The 14025-nt window shown below is 47.3% G+C and overlaps 1 protein-coding gene across 1 annotated transcript in view; it reads left to right on the top strand.

Moving 5' to 3' along the window:
* The first annotated feature begins 2732 nt into the window (after positions 1 to 2732).
* LOC141201628 (uncharacterized) overlaps positions 2733 to 14025 on the top strand; it is a 37157-nt gene continuing 25864 nt past the window's right edge. The window contains exon 1 of the mRNA XM_073663634.1: positions 2733 to 2795. The gene's annotated coding sequence lies outside the window, so the exon portion shown is untranslated. The remainder of the gene's footprint in view (positions 2796 to 14025) is intronic.

Raw genomic sequence — 14025 nt, 5'->3', positions numbered from 1 at the left:
ACCAAAAGTTTGGACACACCTTCTCATTTAAAGAATTTTCTGTATTTTCTTGACAATGAAAATTGTACATTCACACTGAAGGCATCAAAACTATGAATTAACACATGTGGAATTATATACTTAACAAAAAAGTGTGAAACAACTGAAAATATGTCTTATATTCTAGGTTCTTCAAAGTAGCCACCTTTTGCTTTGATGACTGCTTTGCACACTCTTGGCATTCTCTTGATGAGCTTCAAGAGGTAGTAACCGGAAATGGTCTTCCAACAATCTTGAAGGAGTTCCCAGAGATGCTTAGCACTTGTTGGCCCTTTTGCCTTCACTCTGCGGTCCAGCTCACCCCAAACCATTTCGATTGGGTTCAGGTCTGGTGACTGTGGAGGCCAGGTCATCTGGCGTAGCACCCCATCACTCTCCTTCTTGGTCAAATAGCCCTTACACAGCCTGGAGGTGTGTTTAGGGTCATTGTCCTGTTGAAAAATAAATGATGGTCCAACTAAACGCAAACCGGATGGAATAGCATGCCGCTGCAAGATGCTGTGGTAGCCATGCTGGTTCAGTATGCCTTCAATTTTGAATAAATCCCCAACAGTGTCACCAGCAAAGCACCCCCACACCATCACACCTCCTCCTCCATGCTTCACGGTGGGAACCAGGCATGTAGAGTCCATCCGTTCACCTTTTCTGCATCGCACAAAGACACGGTGGTTGGAACCAAAGATCTCAAATTTGGACTCATCAGACCAAAGCACAGATTTCCACTGGCCTAATGTCCATTCCTTGTGTTCTTTAGCCCAAGCAAGTCTCTTCTGCTTGTTGCCTGTCCTTAGCAGTGGTTTCCTAGCAGCTATTTTACCATGAAGGCCTGCTGCACAAAGTCTCCTCTTAACAGTTGTTGAAGAGATGTGTCTGCTGCTAGAACTCTGTGTGGGATTGACCTGGTCTCTAATCTGAGCTGCTGTTAACCTGCGATTTCTGAGGCTGGTGACTCGGATAAACTTATCCTCAGAAGCAGAGGTGACTCTTGGTCTTCCATTCCTGGGGCGGTCCTCATGTGAGCCAGTTTCTTTTTTAGCACTTGATGGTTTTTGCAACTGCACTTGGGGACACTTCAAAGTTTTCCCAATTTTTTGTACTGACTGACCTTCATTTCTTAAAGTAATGATGGCCACTCGTTTTTCTTTACTTAGCTGCTTTTTTCTTGCCATAATACAAATTCTAACAGTCTATTCAGTAGGACTATCAGCTGTGTATCCACCAGACTTCTGCACAACACAACTGATGGTCCAACCCCATTTATAAGGCAAGAAATCCCACTTATTAAACCTGACAGGGCACACCTGTGAAGTGAAAACCATTTCCGGTGACTACCTCTTGAAGCTCATCAAGAGAATGCCAAGAGTGTGCAAAGTAGTCATCAAAGCAAAAGGTGACTACTTTGAAGAACCTAGAATATAAGACATATTTTCAGTTGTTTCACACTTTTTTGTTAGGTATATAATTCCACATGTGTTAATTCATAGTTTTGATGCCTTCAGTGTGAATGTACAATTTTCATAGTCATGAAAATACAGAAAAATCTTTAAATGAGAAGTTGTGTCCAAACTTTTGGTCTGTACTGTATGTCTATGAGGCGAGATGGTATATAAGCAGAGCCAGACATGAATGAGGGAGATCACTCATTCCTCGGGTATCTCCAACACGGATCATGCTTCTATACTAGATACGTAAGAACCTATAATTGTTTCCTTTCTCTCTTCTAACCTGATACTTCTTTTTGTGTGCTATGAACTATATTTCTTCATTTTTGTAACCACCTTTGAATGAACATTAAATAAGCTTTTGTTTTATCCACACAATTCAAGATTGTTTTCCTCTCTATTCTCACCGTACCCTTACCTAAAGTAAGGAAGTGTTAGTTTTCCTAACACCAACCAACAACCTTTTCACACTGCTCTGACTTCAAGAGTGGTATTACGCGGCCCCCTAGAAATTGGGACAGGAAGGTAGTTTGACATGATGTGGGTGCCTGTTGTGCTCCCTCAGCAGGCTCAGTTTCATGTTGCCCACGGCCTCGGCGTGCATGTCCACTTCCCCCTCCCTTGTCACGCGCCTTGCCCATTTTAAATGGAGTTTAATATTTGTCACGTTGCCAAAAATGTCTGTATTATTACCGCTGTAATATAGGATCACGTCTGACCTGGGAGTCATGCTTCCAGGGGTCTTCCCCATGCTGTTCCCATGTCTTTTCAGCACTGTATGGATATGTCTGATGATGTGTCACACACCATATGGCCAGATAAGGTTGTAAAATGTTATTTACTGGTGAATGTATTTTTCACAGTTGAAAGCAATGCAAAAGTGCAAAAATGCATCAAAAACGCTGTGTGTGAACATAGCCGAAGGTGTGGAGGAGTATTTTTGTTTTTGGTTATTTATTTTGCCTTATATACAAGTCATTAACCTGGAAAGGATGTTCCTTAACATATTTCCCAGGAAAATCCATTTTGGTTTCATTTTTGTATGTTTTATTGTGAGTCCGTAAAAGTGGTGTAATACCTCTGACAACGTTGTTGACAGCAGTGAGCGGCTCTGCTACATCCACACTGTAAACCCCTCCTGACCCCACACATAAACTTCAGCTCATCCAGCACCATGACAACCAGCACAGCAGAGTCCTGCATCCACTGAGGCCCCTGATCATGTGACCCCTGACTCCTCCCCTCCTGTGACCTCATCACAGGTCCTGTGCGCACAGAACAGCCATATATGTGGTGGCGGCTCTGAAGGTGGAGGTATGTGGAGACCCCCATTACTGGGCGCAGGGGGCATTAACCCCTTCAGCACGGAGACTCTTTTGGGGTCTTGTGTTGCCCCTTTATAAGAATCATAAGGTTTTTGTTCTGTTTCTTGTAATAGATACATACGACCCAACTATGGAGACAGGAAGGGAAGAAACATATTGTTCTCATAGTACAGGACCCCTTTCTTGGCCCCACAGTGTAATGCCCCCATTATGCCCCTTATGCAGTATGTATGATGCCCCCACACAGTGTAATGCCCCCATTATGCCCCTTATGCAGGATGTATGATGCCCCCACACAGTGTAATGCCCCCATTATGCCCCTTATGCAGTATGTATGATGCCCCCACACAGTGTAATGCCCCCATTATGCCCCTTATGCAGTATGTATGATGCCCCCACACAGTGTAATGCCCCCATTATGCCCCTTATGCAGGATGTATGATGCCCCCACACAGTGTAATGCCCCCATTATGCCCCTTATGCAGGATATATGATGCCCCCCACACAGTGTAATGCCCCTTATGTAGTATGTATGATGCCCCCACACAGTGTAATGCCCCCATTATGCCCCTTATGCAGTATGTATGATGCCCCCCACACAGTGTAATGCCCCCTTTATGCAGGATGTATGATGCCCCCACACAGTGTAATGCCCCCATTATGCCCCTTATGCAGGATGTATGATGCCTCCACACAGTGTAATGCCCCCATTATGCCCCTTATGCAGTATGTATGATGCCCCCACACAGTGTAATGCCCCCATTATGCCTCTTATGCAGGATGTATGATGCCCCACAGTGTAATGCCCCTTATGCAGTATATATGATGCCCCCACATAGTATAATGTTCCCACAGTACATCCTGAGGTAATGCAGTTGGAATAAGTTCTCTGGAATTTGTTTTCCCTTTGCCTGCTCCCCTACATGTAGACCCTCGAGCATGTATACATGCATGTAGGGGAGCAGGCTTTACTAGATATTGAGGCTTTGTACAGTAATATCCCACATGAGGATGGTATCAGAGGAGTAAGACATTTCTTGAAATCGAGATCAATAGAGTGTAGCAGACATAATGACTTCATGGAGGATCTTCTAAAATTCACTCTTGTTCATAAGTTCTTTCTTTTTGACAGGAAGTACTTCACCAGCTCAGGGGTACTGCGATGGGGAGCCTCTGTGCCCCATCATATGCTAATCTAGTTTTGAGCTGATGGGAGGAAACCACAATATTCAGGGATGATTATAAGTGGTGGCATCCATATATTGGGGTATGGTATAGATATATTCAGGACAATTTTATCATCTGGTCAGGGACGAGTGAACAATTTCTTGAATTTGTCAGGGAAATCAATATCCATAGAGTTAGCCTTAGATTTACATCAGAGGTTAATTATAACCAGTTGCCTTTCCTGGATGTACTAATCAAGAATGAATGGGATGGGACCCTAGGGACTCTCATCTACCATAAACCTACAAGCACTAACAAACTATTGAAGTGGGATAGTCACCACCCCATCCCCCTAAAAAAAGGAATACCCAAGGGCCAATTTTTACAGTTGAGAAGGAACTGTTCTAATGTCACAGATTTTAATATACAGGCAATAGACATGAACACCAAATTCAAGGAAAAAGGTACCCACAGTACATATTGGATTTCACACAGTTGTTTGCAGAAAAACGGGAGAGACAGACACTCCTCCATACCTAACCAAGGCACCAAGAAAAATATGGGATAACACAAGTAATAGGAACTTGTGACAATCAGAGTGACCGTATCTTTAATATCTTCAGAAAACACTGGGATATACTTGTGGTGGACCCGGACCTGAGGGTGCTGTGTGATCTACTCTCACAATAACTTTCAGAAAGGGTCGTTCAATTAGGGACCGTTTAGTGCATAGTTTCTATAAAAAACCTGCACCCAAGGGGACATGGCTGGATAGAAGAGTTTGCGGTTTCTTTATATGTGGAGAACGTTGTACATGTAATTGGATGAGACCATGTAAATCTTTCTCGAGTTCCTCCTTTTTCTAGAAGGATTATTCCAACTGTAAAACCTCAGTACTTGTATATATGGCCACATGCACCTGCCTCCTAGATCATGTATGCATGACCAAGAGTTAGTTAGTTAGGAGGGTGGGGGAGAGGGGCATTTGCGCGATACACGCCATGGTCAGGACATCTCATTAACGAGACACATGAACAGTGTACATCAATGTGAAACCGGAGACATCTCCTTTTGTATCATTGAGATGGTTAACCCCAATGTGAGAGGAGGTGATCTCAATAGATGTATCCTCAAAAAGGAAAGTGAGTGGATTTTTAGACATTATTCACTGGCCACTAAGGGACTGAATGAGCAAATTTCTTATGCCTGTTTTGTATGAATACAGCCCCAATGTGGATTACATTTTTGGATTTTATGCTCTACCCATTGCTACTCAGTTCTCTGTGAATGAGGTTCACATATTGTTTTACTTCATCGAGAGATCTGAGCTTTTATATCAGAATTATTTCTTATCAGTTATATCCTACATATACTATTTAGTAACTAACAAGTGTTGTGTTCCTTGTGTATCTCTAATTATGCAATAGGGGTCAAATTTGGCCATTTAGGAATATACTGTGGGCCACCATCCCATATCTTATGAAGTGATAAAGTAGATCTACATGCCTATTGCATGATGGGAGGATGTGAAATACTTGTTTTTAGTCTCCCATGACGCTGATCTCAGAGAGAGGACTTTTCTATATTGCTGGAATGCAACCCAAATTCATTATGTGCTCCGGAGTGGAACGCATGCACAGTCGTACATAGGAGACTGTAATGCTCTCCGGCATAGATTACACACATCCGGGCGTGCACAATCGCTGACAATGACCCTAGATGCGCTCTGGCATGGAGTGCATAACTACGGGCATGCACAGTCACGGGTACGAGTGGGGCGGAGGCAATCAGTTTATCTGGTGTTTCAGTGTAAAGCGCGTCACTTCTGGACATGCACACTAAGGACCTTATCTAATGGACATTATCGGACCTCGAGCGCATGAGAAGTAGCGCAGGCGCAGTATATTATTATAGACAGACTCCATTCTATATATCCTGTGACAATTCACCTCTAGGAATGGGAATGGGTCTCCTAGTCTGGGAGGGGTTTTGGATGAAGTGGGATATTTATACATGGACATATGGCTATTAGGCACACTATGCTGAACATCATGAATTATTATCCCTGTATGAAGCCTCCTGATGAACCTGTTGGATAAACGCATTGAGGCTGATTATTGAAACATTCTCTGATGAGTCCATACCCTTTCCTTTACATATACCTTGAGACATATCTGATCCTATTTAATGTATCAGTGTATTTTTATATATATTGTTCCTTAGAGTGCTAACCTCTGCGGTTAGGCAGTATCAGCTTTGTTTAGGTACAGGATAGGGTAAGGTAGTGACTGTATCAATTATTCAGCAGCATCATTGCTTACATCTGTTTATATACATCCACAACAAGCCATCGGGTTCCCTCTCCTTCCCCATCATCACAGTTTCAGCGAGATCCACATTCCCGTGACGGTGATACCATTGAATAGAATAGTGAATCAGGAGTTGAAAGCTCCCTGATCCACCATTCAGCCTTCACCTGTGAGTCTGAGACTCCGTGCACTGCAGGCACAATGACGTCACTACATCACGGCTGTATTGTGGAGACTCAGTTTGACCAAGGTTTCTGACCTTAATTAGCCGTTGTGTTTTTGCTGCAAAGAGATGCAGAAACGTTACCGAAATTTCTGCACCAAATACTCAATGTGCGCACATACCTTAGGGTTATGGCTTGTTCACTATCATCGTTAGGAAAGGCCAGGTGAGGGAAATTTCCCAGATTTATAAAAACCTCCTCTAACCTTGTGCCAAAAAACAGCAGCCATGGGTTCTTCTAAGCAGCTGCCGAGCACTCTGAAAATGAAAATGGTGGAGGCCACAAAGCAGGAGAAGACCATAAGAAGATAGCAAAGCGTTTTCAATTTGCCCCATTGTTACAGGGCGGTATTCCGTATATTAATCATTAATGCCAGCCTTGACTATCAATAACCAATATCCGGCTAATACCTCACATGTTACGTACTCTGATTCCCTTGCTATACACTATACTGAACGGCGACTAACTGAGAAGAAACCGTGTATCAATGAAAGATATTTATTACACACAAGTCTTCAGTTATTATACTACTAATTACCGCACTATCACAGTACAAATAATAATATATAATTAGCCCCACAATAACCTAATTATACTTCCCACCCACTTACCTAAAAACATACATACATTAATAACAGTCCACCTGCCCATCGCTAACTATCCCTACAGAGGACAAGGGGTTAATAGCAGCGATATTTAACAGAGTCCAGGTACTGTGAGGCTGAAGATCCTGCTTGAGGATGACCACAGGTGCTTGATGGTAGAAGAGAGGGTGCTGCAGCCAGAAGGAACGCAGGGGTCATGTGGGGTGAAGAGAGGCAGAAGATCAGGTCAGAAGGTGAGCAGCAGAGTGTGACAGGCTGCCCGCTGCAGCACACAGGGGGACATGGAGAGAGAAGGAGGGGGCCATGGATGAAGGGGCTGCTGCGGAGTACAGTGCAGGACGGGAGCAGGGCTGAGGCTGGAGAGCAGAGGAGATGAAGGGACTGCGGGCAGAGGATGACACAGAGAGGAGGAGGGGGCCATGGATGAAGGGGCTGCTGCGGAGTACAGTGCAGGACGGGAGCAGGGCTGAGGCTGGAGAGCACAGGAGATGAAGGGACCGCGGGCAGAGGATGACACAGAGAGGAGGAGGGGGCCATGGATGAAGGGTCTGCTGCGGAGTACAGTGCAGGACGGGAGCAGGGCTGAGGCTGGAGAGCAGAGGAGATGAAGGGACTGCGGGCAGAGGATGACACAGAGAGGAGGAGGGGGCCATGGATGAAGGGTCTGCTGCGGAGTACAGTGCAGGACGGGAGCAGGGCTGAGGCTGGAGAGCAGAGGAGATGAAGGGACTGCGGGCAGAGGATGACACAGAGAGGAGGAGGAGGCCATGGATGAAGGGGCTGCTGCGGAGTACAGTGCGGGACTGGAGCAGGGCTGAGGCTGGAGAGCAGAGGAGATGAAGGGACTGCGGGCAAAGGATGACACAGAGAGGAGGAAGAGGCCATGGATGAAGGGGCTGCTGCGGAGTACAGTGCAGGACGGGAGCAGGGCTGAGGCTGGAGAGCAGAGGAGATGAAGGGACTGCGGGCAAAGGATGACACAGAGAGGAGGAGGGGGCCATGGATGAAGGGGCTGCTGCGGAGTACAATGCAGGATGGGAGCAGGGCTGAGGCTGGAGAGCAGAGGAGATGAAGGGACTGCGGGCAGAGGATGACACAGAGAGGAGGAGGAGGCCATGGATGAAGGGGCTGCTGCGGAGTACAGTGCGGGACTGGAGCAGGGCTGAGGCTGGAGAGCAGAGGAGATGAAGGGACTGCGGGCAAAGGATGACACAGAGAGGAGGAAGAGGCCATGGATGAAGGGGCTGCTGCGGAGTACAGTGCAGGACGGGAGCAGGGCTGAGGCTGGAGAGCAGAGGAGATGAAGGGACTGCGGGCAAAGGATGACACAGAGAGGAGGAGGGGGCCATGGATGAAGGGGCTGCTGCGGAGTACAATGCAGGATGGGAGCAGGGCTGAGGCTGGAGAGCAGAGGAGATGAAGGGACTGCGGGCAGAGGATGACACAGAGAGGAGGAGGAGGCCATGGATGAAGGGGCTGCTGCGGAGTACAGTGCGGGACTGGAGCAGGGCTGAGGCTGGAGAGCAGAGGAGATGAAGGGACTGCGGGCAAAGGATGACACAGAGAGGAGGAAGAGGCCATGGATGAAGGGGCTGCTGCGGAGTACAGTGCAGGACGGGAGCAGGGCTGAGGCTGGAGAGCAGAGGAGATGAAGGGACTGCGGGCAAAGGATGACACAGAGAGGAGGAGGGGGACATGGATGAAGGGGCTGCTGCGGAGTACAGTGCAGGATGGGAGCAGGGCTGAGGCTGGAGAGCAGAGGAGATGAAGGGACTGCAAGCAGAGGATGACACAGAGAGGAGGAGGGGGCCATGGATGAAGGGGCTGCTGCGGAGTACAGTGCAGGACGGGAGCAGGGCTGAGGCTGGAGAGCAGAGGAGATGAAGAGACTGCAGGCAGAGGATGACAAAGAGAGGAGGAGGAGGCCATGGATGAAGGGGCTGCTGCGGAGTACAGTGCAGGACGGGAGCAGGGCTGAGGCTGGAGAGCAGAGGAGATGAAGGGACTGCAAGCAGAGGATGACACAGAGAAGAGGAGGGGGCCATGGATGAAGGGGCTGTTGCGGAGTACAGTGCAGGACGGGAGCAGGGCTGAGGCTGGAGAGCAGAGGAGATGAAGGGACTGCAGGCAGAGGATGACACAGAGAGGAAGAGGGGGCCATGGATGAAGGGGCTGCTGCAAAGTACAGTGCAGGGTGGGAGCAGGGCTGAAGCTGGAGAGCAGAGGAGATGAAGGGACTGCGGGCAAAGGATGACACAGAGAGGAGGAGGAGGCCATGGATGAAGGGGCTGCTGCGGAGTACAGTGCAGGACGGGAGCAGGGCTGAGGCTGGAGAGCAGAGGAGATGAAGGGACTGCGGGCAAAGGATGACACAGAGAGGAGGAGGAGGCCATGGATGAAGGGGCTGCTGCGGAGTACAGTGCAGGACGGGAGCAGGGCTGAGGCTGGAGAGCAGAGGAGATGAAGGGACTGCGGGCAAAGGATGACACAGAGAGGAGGAGGAGGCCATGGATGAAGGGGCTGCTGCGGAGTACAGTGCAGGACGGGAGCAGGGCTGAGGCTGGAGAGCAGAGGAGATGAAGGGACTGCAAGCAGAGGATGACACAGAGAAGAGGAGGGGGCCATGGATCAAGGGGCTGCTGCGGAGTACAGTGCAGGACGCGATCAGGGCTGAGGCTGGAGAGCAGAGGAGATGAAGGGACTGCAGGCAGAGGATGACACAGAGAGGAAGAGGGGGCCATGGATGAAGGGGCTGCTGCAAAGTACAGTGCAGGGCGGGAGCAGGGCTGAGGCTGGAGAGCAGAGGAGATGAAGGGACTGCAGGCAAAGGATGACACAGAGAGGAGGAGGAGGCCATGGATGAAGGGGCTGCTGCGGAGTACAGTGCAGGACGGGAGCAGGGCTGAGGCTGGAGAGCAGAGGAGATGAAGGGACTGCGGGCAAAGGATGACACAGAGAGGAGGAGGAGGCCATGGATGAAGGGGCTGCTGTGGAGTACAGTGCAGGACGGGAGCAGGGCTGAGGCTGGAGAGCAGAGGAGATGAAGGGACTGCGGACAAAGGATGACACAGAGAGGAGGAGGAGGCCATGGATGAAGGGGCTGCTGCGGAGTACAGTGCAGGACGGGAGCAGGGCTGAGGCTGGAGAGCAGAGGAGATGAAGGGACTGCAAGCAGAGGATGACACAGAGAGGAGGAGGAGGAGGCCATGGATGAAGGGGCTGCTGCGGAGTACAGTGCAGGACGGGAGCAGGGCTGAGGATGGAGAGCAGAGGAGATGAAGGGACTGCGGGCAGAGGATGACAAGTGGAGCTAGAGAGGAGGTGAACAGAGGCAGGTCAGGTGGAGGCAGGCAGGGAAGTAGAAGAGTAGAGCGTGCAAGCACTGCCATTTTGCCATGACCTCCGCCCTCCTCCTGCCGTGCATGCAGGATGTGAGTGCCAGCATGACGTTATGATGACATTGCATACACAGGTATCCCTGTATGCACCTGTGCGCACCCAGCGGCAGTGCGCTTTGAAGTGCCGGGCGCCCACACTGATATGATTATATCAGTCCTGGCGTCTGGACCCCTGCAGGCACCGGCTATTGCCAGGACAAGGATTTCTTTGATCCTTTTATCCTAGCAGTGTGACTCTCTACTAACATGGTAATTAACCATGTCAGCACATAGCCACAGGCAGTAGATGGACAGCTGTCCATCTTCTTCTGACATGCCCTGACTTTTCTTGTCCTGGGCATATCTGAACAGTGGGAGGATTATAAGGGGGCCAACTATATATGTGTAGAGGCACAATTATATTCATGTGCATGTGGACATATATAAGTGTGGGGACACATGGGGATATAGGCACATAAGGCATTATATGCACATGTATATACAGGTACTTCTCACTAAATTAGAATATCATCAAAAAGTTCATTTATTTCAGTTCTTCAATACAAAAAGTGAAACTCATATATTATATAGAGTCATTACAGACAGAGATCTATTTCAAGTGTTTATTTCTGTTAATGTTGATGATTATGGCTTACAGCCAATGAAAACACACAAGTCATTATCTCAGTAAATTAGAATACTTTATAACAACAGCTTGAAAAATGTTTTTAAAATCCGAAATGTTGGCCTACTGAAATGTATGTTCAGTAAATGCCCTCAATACTTGGTCCTTTCGCAACAATTACTGCATCAATGTGGCGTGGCATGGAGGCGATCAGCCTGTGGCACTGCTGAAGTGTTATGGAAGCTCAGGTTGCTTTGATAGCAGCCTTCAGCTCGTCTGCATTGTTGGGTTTGGTGTCTCTCATCTTCCTCTTGACAATACCCCATAGATTCTCTATAGGGTTAAGGTCATTTGAGTTTGCTGACCAATTAAGCAGAGTGATACTGTTGTTTGTGAACCAGGTATTGGTACTTTTGGCAGTGTGGACAGGTGCCAAGTCCTGCTGGAGAATGAAATTTCCATCTCCAAAAAGCTTTTCGGCAGAGAAAAGCATGAACTGCTCTAAAATTTCTAGGTAGACGGCTGCGCTGACTTTGGTTTTGATAAAACACAGTGGACCTACACCAGCAGATGACATGTCTCCCCAAACCATCACTGATTGTGGAGACTTCACACTAGACCTCAAGCAGCTTGGATTGTGGCCTCTCCACTCTTCCTCCAGACTCTGTGACCTTGATTTCCAAATGAAATGCAAAATTACTTTCATCTGAAAACAACACCTTGGACCACTGAGCAAAAGTTCAGGTCTTTTTCTCCTTGGCCCAGGTAAGACGCTTCTGGTGTTGTCTATTGGTCATGAGTGGCTTGACACAAGGAATGCGACACTTGTAGCCCATATCCTGGATACGTGTGTGTGTGTGTGTGTGTGTGTGGTGACTCTTGAAACAATGACTCCTGCAGCAGTCCACTCCTTGTGAATCTCCCTCACACATTGAATGGCCTTTTCTTAACAATCCTTTCAAGGCCGCAGTTATCCCGGTTGCTTGTGCACTTTTTCTACCACACTTTTTCCTTCCACTCAACTTTCCATTAATATGCTTGGATACAGCACTCTGTGAACAGCCAGCTTCTTTAGCAATGGCCTTTTGTGGCTTACCCTCCTTGTGGGGTGTGTCAATGACTGCCTTCTGGACATCTGTCAAGTCAGCAGTCTTCCCCATGATTGTGGAGTCTACTGAAACAGACTAAGGTACCTTTTTTAAATGCTTAGGAAGCCTTTGCAGGTGTTTTTTATTCTAATTTTCTGAGATAATGACGTTTGTGTTTTCATTGTCTGTAAGCCATAATCATCAACATTAACAGAAATAAACACTTGAAATAGATCACTTTGCTTGTAATGACTCTATATAATATGAGTTTCACTTTTTGTATTGAAGAACTGAAATAAATAAACTTTTTGACGATATTCTAATTCAGTGAGATGCACCTGTGTATATGTATGCATTCGCATACAGTACAGACCAAAAGTTTGGACACACCTTCTCATTTAAAGATTTTTCTGTATTTTCTTGACTATGAAAATTGTACATTCACACTGAAGGCATCAAAACTATGAATTAACACATGTGGAATTATATGCTTAACAAAAAAGTGTGAAACAACTGAAAATATGACTTATATTCTAGGTTCTTCAAAGTAGCCCCCTTTTTCCTTTGATGACTGCTTTGCACACTCTTGGCATTCTCTTGATGAGCTTCAAAGGTAGTCACCGGAAATGGTCTTCCAACAATCTTGAAGGAGTTCCCAGAGATGCTTAGCACTTGTTGGCCCTTTTGCCTTCACTCTGCGGTCCAGCTCACCCCAAACCATCTCGACTGGGTTCAGGTCTGGTGACTGTGGAGGCCAGGTCATCTAGAATAGCACCCCATCACTCTCCTTCTTGGTCAAATAGCCCTTACACAGCCTGGAGGTGTGTTTGGGGTCATTGTCCTGTTGAAAAATAAATGAAAACGCAAACCGGATGGAATAGCATGCTGCTGCAAGATGCTGTGGTAGCCATGCTGGTTCAGTATGCCTGCAATTTTGAATAAATCCCCAATAGTGTCACCAGCAAAGCACCCCCACACCATTACACCTCCTCCTCCATGCTTCACGGTGGAAACCAGGCATGTAGAGTCCATCCGTTCACCTTTTCTGCGTCGCACAAAGACACGGTGGTTGGAAACAAAGATCTCAAATTTGGACTCATCAGACCAAAGCACAGATTTCCACTGGTCTAATGTCTATTCCTTGTGTTCTGTAGCCCAAACAAGTCTCTTCTGCTTGTTGCCTGTCCTTAGCAGTGGTTTCCTAGCAACTATTTTACCATGAAGGCCTGCTGCACAAAGTCTCCTCTTAACAGTTGTTGAAGAGATGTGTCTGCTGCTAGAACTCTGTGTGGCATTGACCTGGTCTCTAATCTGAGCTGCTGTTAACCTGCGATTTCTGAGGCTGGTGACTCAGATAAACGTATCCTCAGAAGCAGAGGTGACTCTTGGTCTTCCTTTCCTGGGGCGGTCCTCATGTGAGCCAGTTTCTTTGTAGCGCTTGATGGTTTTTGCAACTGCACTTGGGGACACTTTCAAAGTTTGCCCAATTTTTCGGACTGACTGACCTTCATTTCTTAAAGTAATGATGGCCACTTGTTTTTCTTTACTTAGCTGCTTTTTTCTTGCCATAATACAAATTCAGCAGTCTATTCAGTAGGACTATCAGCTGTGTATCCACCAGACTTCTGCACAACACAACTGATGGTCCCAACCCCATTTATAAGGCAAGAAATCCCACTTATTAAACCTGACAGGGCACACCTGTGAAGTGAAAACCATTTCCGATGACTACCTCTTGAAGCTCATCAAGAGAATGCCAAGAGTGTGCAAAGCAGTCACCAAAGCAAAAGGTAGCTACTTTGAAGAACCTAGAACATAAGACAT

The sequence above is a fragment of the Phyllobates terribilis genome, unplaced genomic scaffold (genome assembly GCF_046119375.1).
Source record: "Phyllobates terribilis strain yellow unplaced genomic scaffold, ASM4611937v1 Scaffold_120__1_contigs__length_5212024, whole genome shotgun sequence".
Classification (NCBI taxonomy): domain Eukaryota; kingdom Metazoa; phylum Chordata; class Amphibia; order Anura; family Dendrobatidae; genus Phyllobates; species Phyllobates terribilis.
This window is presented reverse-complemented; position numbering and strand designations above follow the sequence as displayed.